The sequence below is a fragment of the Scyliorhinus canicula genome, chromosome 3, assembly GCF_902713615.1.
Source record: "Scyliorhinus canicula chromosome 3, sScyCan1.1, whole genome shotgun sequence".
Lineage (NCBI taxonomy): Eukaryota > Metazoa > Chordata > Chondrichthyes > Carcharhiniformes > Scyliorhinidae > Scyliorhinus > Scyliorhinus canicula.
Genome location: NC_052148.1, coordinates 169,119,470 through 169,127,157, shown reverse-complemented (window position 1 = coordinate 169,127,157; position 7,688 = coordinate 169,119,470). Strand labels below are relative to the sequence as shown.

At 51.1% G+C, this 7,688-nt stretch overlaps 1 non-coding gene across 1 annotated transcript; it reads left to right on the top strand.

Moving 5' to 3' along the window:
- The first annotated feature begins 7,391 nt into the window (after positions 1-7,391).
- Positions 7,392-7,462, top strand: trnag-gcc. The gene has a single exon. It is a non-coding gene; the product is annotated as a tRNA-Gly (tRNA).
- The last annotated feature ends 226 nt before the right edge of the window (positions 7,463-7,688 follow it).

Sequence of the window (7,688 nt, the reverse complement as noted above, 5' to 3'; positions counted from 1 at the left end):
TAAAATTAGCTGTAAAAAGACATGGCTGATGATGGGAAATGTGACTGTATCAATGGATTGACTGCTACTGTCAGGGCACCCACTGTCAGGCCCAGTGTTGCCTGCAATCTGGTATAGGTGAGCTTGCCGCTGGAACACATGCCTAGGGCGGCCCTGACATCGGGAAGCCCACAATACCGGGCGGCCACAAAGGAACTGGTGCCATATAGAGCAGCCCTATATTGGAGTTTGGAAATCACCTCAGTTTTTTGAGGTTTCTGCAATTTAAATCTGAATTTCTCTAGCTCGAGCACAAAAAGACACTCCAAAGTTCAGGGAGACGATTCCTCTCCTACCACATGATTCCATTGGATGCCATTGGATGGCATCGACAGGTTAAACAGATGTCACATTCCAGTGTTTGAAGAAGCTCAGAGAGAATGATACCCTTGCTGCCACTATTTCTCCTTTTCTTCCAGTGAGAGCAGGACAGCGAGAGAGGGGGAGTGAAGGCACCTTGAATTGGGCACTTGATTTTAAAAAAGTCCTCAGACTTACCCCTTTGGCCACGAGAGGATCCTCAGTGGTGAAGCCCTGCTCTTTAGTGTTTGATTGTTGGCATCTGCCTCTATGGTGCTGATGTTCCATAGAGTTCAGGCACACTGTTCAGACATCAAGGTTTGATTGAAATGCTATGCATGAATCATTCTCTGAGACATGGCACATGTGCCCTCGAGAAGTGCCTTGAGTGAAGTGCTCTCACAACTAAGGCCAATTCCTCATTTGCAATAGCCTTCCGCTGTGAAGCTAGAGGCTGCTCACAGTAAGAGGGAGTTAAAGTGACTTTCAGCATAGAACCAAGAGCTGCAGCTGTGGTCGTGCCTGCTATATTTAAAGATGGCTTGAAGGCCTCACAGACGCAAAACCCCTTACCCCTTGGCTCAGGAGTGACCTTGATCTAGAAAGTTTCAGCCCCCTGACCAAACCCAAGCCCAATCCCCCTGAGGGGTTGTTGTCGCCCCCAGCGAGCGTTGGGCCAGCAGCCCCGGTGCCCTTGAGCTGCATGCCGGAAAATATAAATGGCTACTCATCTACTCATTTCCCCAAGGCTGCCATTACACCAGTTTCACGTTTTTAAACAGGAGTACTAAATGACATCCGCGTGATTTCTCGCTGGAGAGTCAGTTAATTCGTGGAAGGCCGCTACATTTGACTTCAATCTTGCTAATGAGATGGAAATGAATGCAAATGAAGGTTAATGATATGCTCGCTATTTTTGGGCAAGATCCAGAACTCACCATCAGGAGCAGGCCAGATCAATTGCAAACTGGCTCGAATCCGACGCAAATCTCGAGTTTGCCTTTACTGCTACTTCCCCGGCCCACCCAGATCCATGCCAGGAGCAATACGGGGGTTAAGTTGCACCTCGAGTCATTTCAAACCTCCATGAAAAACCTTTAAACTGAGGCTAACAATTGTATAGCATTCAATAAAGTTATATCAACTTTTTTCAGCGATTTACTGATGGCATTAATTCTTAGAAGTACACAGTTCCACAAAAGAGTAAAAACAGCAATAAAATATTTTTTAAACTTCTATGCCAAGGATTTTGCTTCAGCTTTCATAAGAGTTTTTTCTAAATTTTATTTATGATAAGGTTTCCTTTACAGCAGTGAAGTTAATTTTCGATGCCAAAGCAGCATCTGCATGAGTGGACCACCTGGTGTCATAAATTCAGTCTACTTGCCTGCTCCGAGCGTGATTGCAACATATCCCAGCGATGCGTGGAGACCAAAAGAAAGGCATGCATGTTTTGAACAAAGTCAACAAAATGTACAGCTCCCTCACAGGATTCAGCTGCAGCATTTCAGATTCAATTCAAGGAACGAATGAAACATGGTATGAATAATGCACAGGGGCTTGCATTGTTCAGTCTTGCTTGCAGGCCTGAATATCTTCCTGCCATATTTGCGGCATTATCAAAGCTATGCCCACAACAATGTTTGATGAGCAAAACTAAATTTGCAATGATTTCCGAAACAGTTGTCTCCAGGCACTCAGAAGTGTGGCATTGTAGCTGGACAAAAGAAATAAATCACTCTACATCTTCACCATCACTGATCACATTGTCAAAACACCCTGAGCTACAGCGTGGACAATTCCAATTCCAATTCCGGAATTGCGACACAAGTGAAATTAGATTTTATTTAAAATACCCAAGGTCCTTGGTTGAGCCCAATAAACTACAGTCACCAGGTTTGTAACTTTACAACACAAGTAATCTTTTTTTATGTACAGTATTATAATTAAACAGACACAAAATGTAACTGACTCTACTACCCCTCCCCCCCTTCCAACTCCCCCTACTCTTTGCACACACACGCCGCTGAGGACCCAGGTTCGATCCCGGCCCCGGGTCACTGTCCGTGTGGAGTTTGCACATTCTCCCCGTGTCTGCATGGGTTTCAACCCCACCACCCAAAGATGTGCAGGTGAGATGGATTGGCCACACTAAATTGCCCCTTAATTGAGAATTAAATAATGAATAGTTACTTAAATTTTTTTTTAAATCTTAACACAAGGACAAACAACACAGAGGGTAAAGGGTGGTGGAAAGGGAAAGAAAATATTAATAAAAATAAAAGGATAAGGATCATTGATGCACTGGGATGACTTACAGTCAATGTTTTTCTGATGTTCAGCTTTAATTTTGGTACTTCTTCCTTTTAAGCTTGAGTTGGCTTTCTCTAACAAGGTTGTCTACCTCTCTGCAGACTCAGCATCAGTTCAGGTTCACAGCAAAGGATGGCCTAGCTACTCACTGCTTTCAGAACAATAGAGAAATTCTTTCACTTCAGCAAGCAAGAGAAATAGAGAAAGCATTCCTTTCACTTCGAACTTCTAAATACTTCTGCCCAATTCTCTCAGAAAGCATCATGCTGGAATCAATCACTGACGATGATCAGGCAGAACATGTCTCTGGCCAACCTGCCAGTTGCCGGTTAACTAATCAAATTGATTTCCTCCAATCTGGCTTCTAACATCAACTTGCTGCCGAGCAGACTAGATTCTCCTCTCCAAAAAGATAACCTGGGAACGCAGTGTCCCGACAAGCAGACTGTTTCAACTCTGAGTCTTCTGCTTAAAGGTTCAGCCATGGACCAAAATAATAAAATAACACGGGCGAAATTCTCCGACCCCACGCAGGGTCGGAGAATCGGCCGGCAGCGGCGTTAATCCCGCTCCCGCAGGGTTTTTAAATCTCTGACCGGCGAAAAACCGGCGTTGTGCAAATCCCGCCGGCAGCCACTGAAAACAGCTGGCGCCGGCGGGATTTCATTTTTTTTTTAGTTTCCACAAATCTCCGGCCCGAATGGGCCGAAGTCCCGCCGATGTGGCCACGGGTCACGTTGGCGAAAATCGCAGTTGCTTTAAAACGGCGTCAACCATTGATGATGGTTGACGCCGTTCAGTGTCGGGGGGGGGGGGGGGGGTGGGCTGCGGCATCGGGGGGGGGTGGGTTGCGGCATCGGGGGGGGTTGCGGCATCGGGGGGGGGGTTGCGGCATCGGGGGGGGTTGCGGCATCGGGGGGTGGTTACAGCATCGGGGGGGGGGTTGCAGCATCGGGGGGGGGGTTGCGGCATCGGGGGGGTTGCGGCATCGGGGGGGGTTGCGGCATCGGGGGGGTTGCGGCATCGGGGGGGGTTGCGGCATCGGGGGGGGTTGCGGCATCGGGGGGGGGTTTGGTGGCAGCGGCATGCAGAGAGGGGGGGGCGACGGATGCCCGGGGCCAACGCACCATCGCCCCCCCCTCTGTACGCCGCTGCCCCCTACCCCAACCACCCCCCCCACACCACCCCTACCTCCCTCCAACGCCCCTACCCCCCTCCCCACCACCCCTACCCCACTCCAACGCCGCCCCCCCATCTCTCGCAACGCCGCAACCCCCCACCCTCAACGCCGCAACCCCCCCTCATCGCCGCAACCCCACCCTCTCAACGCCGGGTCCCCCCCCTCTCAACGCCGGGTCCCCCCCCTCTCAACGCCGGTTCCCCCCCCCCTCAACGCCGGTACCCACACCCCGTCCCCCTCCCTCTGAAGGCCGGTACCCACACACACCCCCCTCTCTCCTCCTCCCCCCTTCCTTCCTCCTCCCACCCTTCCTTCCTCCTCCCCCTCTTCCTTCCTCCTCCCCCTTCCTTCCTCCTCCCCCCTTCCTTCCTCCCCCCTCCTTCCTCCTCCCCCCTTCCTTCCTCCTCCCCCCTTCCTTCCTCCCCCCCTCCTTCCTCCTCCCCCCTTCCTTCCTCCTCCCCCCCTTCCTTCCTCCATTAGGGGGGGGGTGCGGCGTTAGTGGGGGGGGTGCAGCGTTGGAGTGGGGTAGGGGTGGTGAAGGGGGTAGGGGTGGTGAGGGGAGGGGGTTGGGGTAGGGGCAGCGACGTGCAGAGGGGGGGCGACGGTGCGGTTGCCCCGGGCATCCGTCGCCCCCCTCCTCTGCACGCCGCTGCCCCTACCCCAACCCCCCCTCACCACCCCTACCCCCTTCACCACCCCTACCCCCCTCCAACGCCGCCCCCCCTCCAACGCCGCCCCCCTCTCTCAACTCAACACCGCAAACCCCCCCTCAACTCAACGCCGCAAACCCCCCCTCAACTCAACGCCGCAAGCCCCCCCCCTCAACTCAACGCCGCAAACCCCCCCACCCCTCAACTCAACGCCGCAAACCCCCCCCCCTCAACTCAACGCCGCAAACCCCCCTCCCCTCTCCTCTCAACTCAACGCCGCAAACCCCCCAACGCCGGGTCTGTCTCTCTCCTCCTCCTCCCCCCCCCCCAAATGCCGGTCTGTCTCTCTTCTCCTCCTCCCCCCCCCAAATGCCGGTCTGTCTCTCTCTTCCTCCTCCCCCCCCCCCCCAAATGCCGGTCTGTCTCTCTCCTCCTCCTCCCTCCCCCCCCCCCCCCAAAATGCCGGGTCTGTCTCTCTCCTCCCCCTCCCCCCAAAATGCCGGGTCTGTCTCTCTCCTCCCCCCCCCCCCCAAATGCCGGTCTGTCTCTCTCCTCCTCCTCCCTCCCCCCCCCCCCAAATGCCGGTCTGTCTCTCTCCTCCCCCTCCCCCCCAAAATGCCGGGTCTGTCTCTCTCCTCCCCCCCACCCCAAAATGCCGGGTCTGTCTCTCTCCTCCTCCTCCCTCCCCCCCCCAAAATGCCGGGTCTGTCTCTCTCCTCCCCCCCACCCCAAAATGCCGGGTCTGTCTCTCTCCTCCTCCTCCCTCCCCCCCCCCCCCAAAATGCCGGGTCTGTCTCTCTCCTCCTCCTCCCCCCCCCCCCCCCCCCCCCCAAAACGTCGGGTCTCACCACTTCCGCAGCTGGTGAAACTGACGCGTATCGCGTCAGTCAGCTGCTGGCCCCTCCGGGAACGGAGAATAGCCGCCTAAAAAAAGGCCCCGACGCCGGAGTCATCTACACCGATTTTTCTCGCCGGAAATCGGCGTTACGACGGTCTGCAGAGAATTTCGCCCCACAAAAGAACTCTTACAACATATCTGAAAATTAATGTTAATTTGTCCACATGACTCACATGTGGTGTTGAATTAACTATTATGGAATTGTATTTGATATCTTTTACTTCATTAGTGAATTCGTTTCTGAGCTGCTCTGCTATTATAGTGATGAAGTCACCATAGGTTTTGCGTGTTAAGAAGTTGACTTTCCCTGAGCCCCAATATTGATACTTTTTCAAATGCTCTTTGCGAAGATCATCAAATTCACTGAGATATTCAAAACAGGCTAAACAATTACCTCTTTGACTTGACACTGATGACACATTATGTCCTCTTAGAGGTAGTCACAAGGAAGACAGTAGTTTGACTGAGGCAACAACATGTCACAGCACTTTCCTCCAATAAGAACACTCCTTTTCAAACTGAGCTGATAATACAGAATCAATTCTTCTAGATAATTTACATCTTTGAATTAACACATACATACATTTAATATGAGCTTTGGAAGAATCATCGTCAGCAATATCTCTTCCAACATTTCTCCAGTTACAGTACCCATTGACAAATGATTGTTTCCCTTTACTAGGGTCAGGGAATAACTCGCAAACACAACAGCAGTCAGCCTTAGCGATTCCAAAAAATCAACCAATTTCTAATTTCCGTCATCCCATTTCTCTTCACCAACAGAAAATGAAGACCCCAAACCTGCTTTTGGCCTCCAATCTCAAACTCCATTCTCAAACTTTCCATATTACCTATGTTTTCTGGTTTATTTAGTACAAAACATTCTAGCATACCCAGTGGAACAGAGTTTGGCCATAAGGCGATATGGCAATTGGGGTGGCACAGTGGTTAGCACTGTTGCCTCACAGCTCCAGGTCCCGGGTTCAATTCCGGCTTCGTGTGACTTGTCTATGCGGAGTCTACACGTTCTCCCCGTGTGTGCGTGGGTTTCCTCCGGGTGCTCCTGTTTCCTCCCACAGTCCAAAGATGTGCAGTTTAGGTGGATTGGCCATGCTAAATTGCTCCTCTGTATCCAAAAAGGTTAGGTCGGGTTATTGGGTTATCGGAATAGGGCGGAGGTGTGGTGCTCTTTCCAAGGGTCGTGCAGTCTCGATGGGCCAAATGGCCTCCTTCTGCACTGTAGATTCTATGATCTTCAGGGGAAGGTTTCTTCCCTCACTTCAACAGAAGAAATATCTTCTAGTTCCCTTGCCATTTCAGATTCCATTTCTTGATCAGCGTTTTCAGACGGTATGGTTTCTCCTGAAATCAGCAAGTCTAAGTCATCACATAATCCACCCATAATTTTGGCGGATGATGATCAATGTGCAGTTTGTGCACCATTCAAAACTTCAAACTTTTAAAAGTGAAATGACAAATTGTGTTTTTGCCGAGCTTCGTCTTCTTGCCTCGCCTTCAGGTTTGTGTGTTTTTGACAGCCAGATTGATAATGTCACTTCATATGAATTGGACTTTCTTTATTTAATGAATATGAATTTTCTGAAAGAGCAGGCGTTTTTGGCCCTCCTCAGCCCTTGGCCGAGACCTCCCTGCTGTATCTGTATTTGTTGAGCCGATCAGCAAATGCAGACCCCTCAGGCTCTGATTGGTGTCCACAGACACTGACCAGCTGGCACGGGGCCCCACCAATTGGTCAGGGCCCTGTGCCTAGACATGGTGTATTTCATTGTAAGTTCGCCTCTGGGGGGGGGGGGGGGGCTGCAAGTGTGATCCTGGCAGACTCAAGCATCTATGCCAGGGTACCTTTCTCTAAAATCTTCTTTCTAAATCTGACTTCAACACACTGCATCTCTGTGCTGGTCACATGCAGTTTGCTTTGGCTGATACTGATCAACATCTGTTTGGCAACTCAAGCATTGGGATTCAAAGTTCTGCTTTAGTTGTGTGGTTTGCATTGGTGGTTCAGTGGTAGAATTCTCGCCTGCCACGCGGGAGGCCCGGGTTCGATTCCCGGCCAATGCATCGCATCTCTTTTTCATTCTTCCCACCAGCTTTCTTTCATCACAACTACATTTTCACCATACACTCCCTCTGCATCAATCTCTTTACCACTTTCCTCATGCTCATATTCAACATCTGCTTCACAACACTATTTCTTTTCCTTTCCGCTTCACCACTCACACAGCTGCAAACACTCGTTCCTCTTCAGAAAACACCCTCCTCCTCTCATTTCTTTTTAACCCTTCAC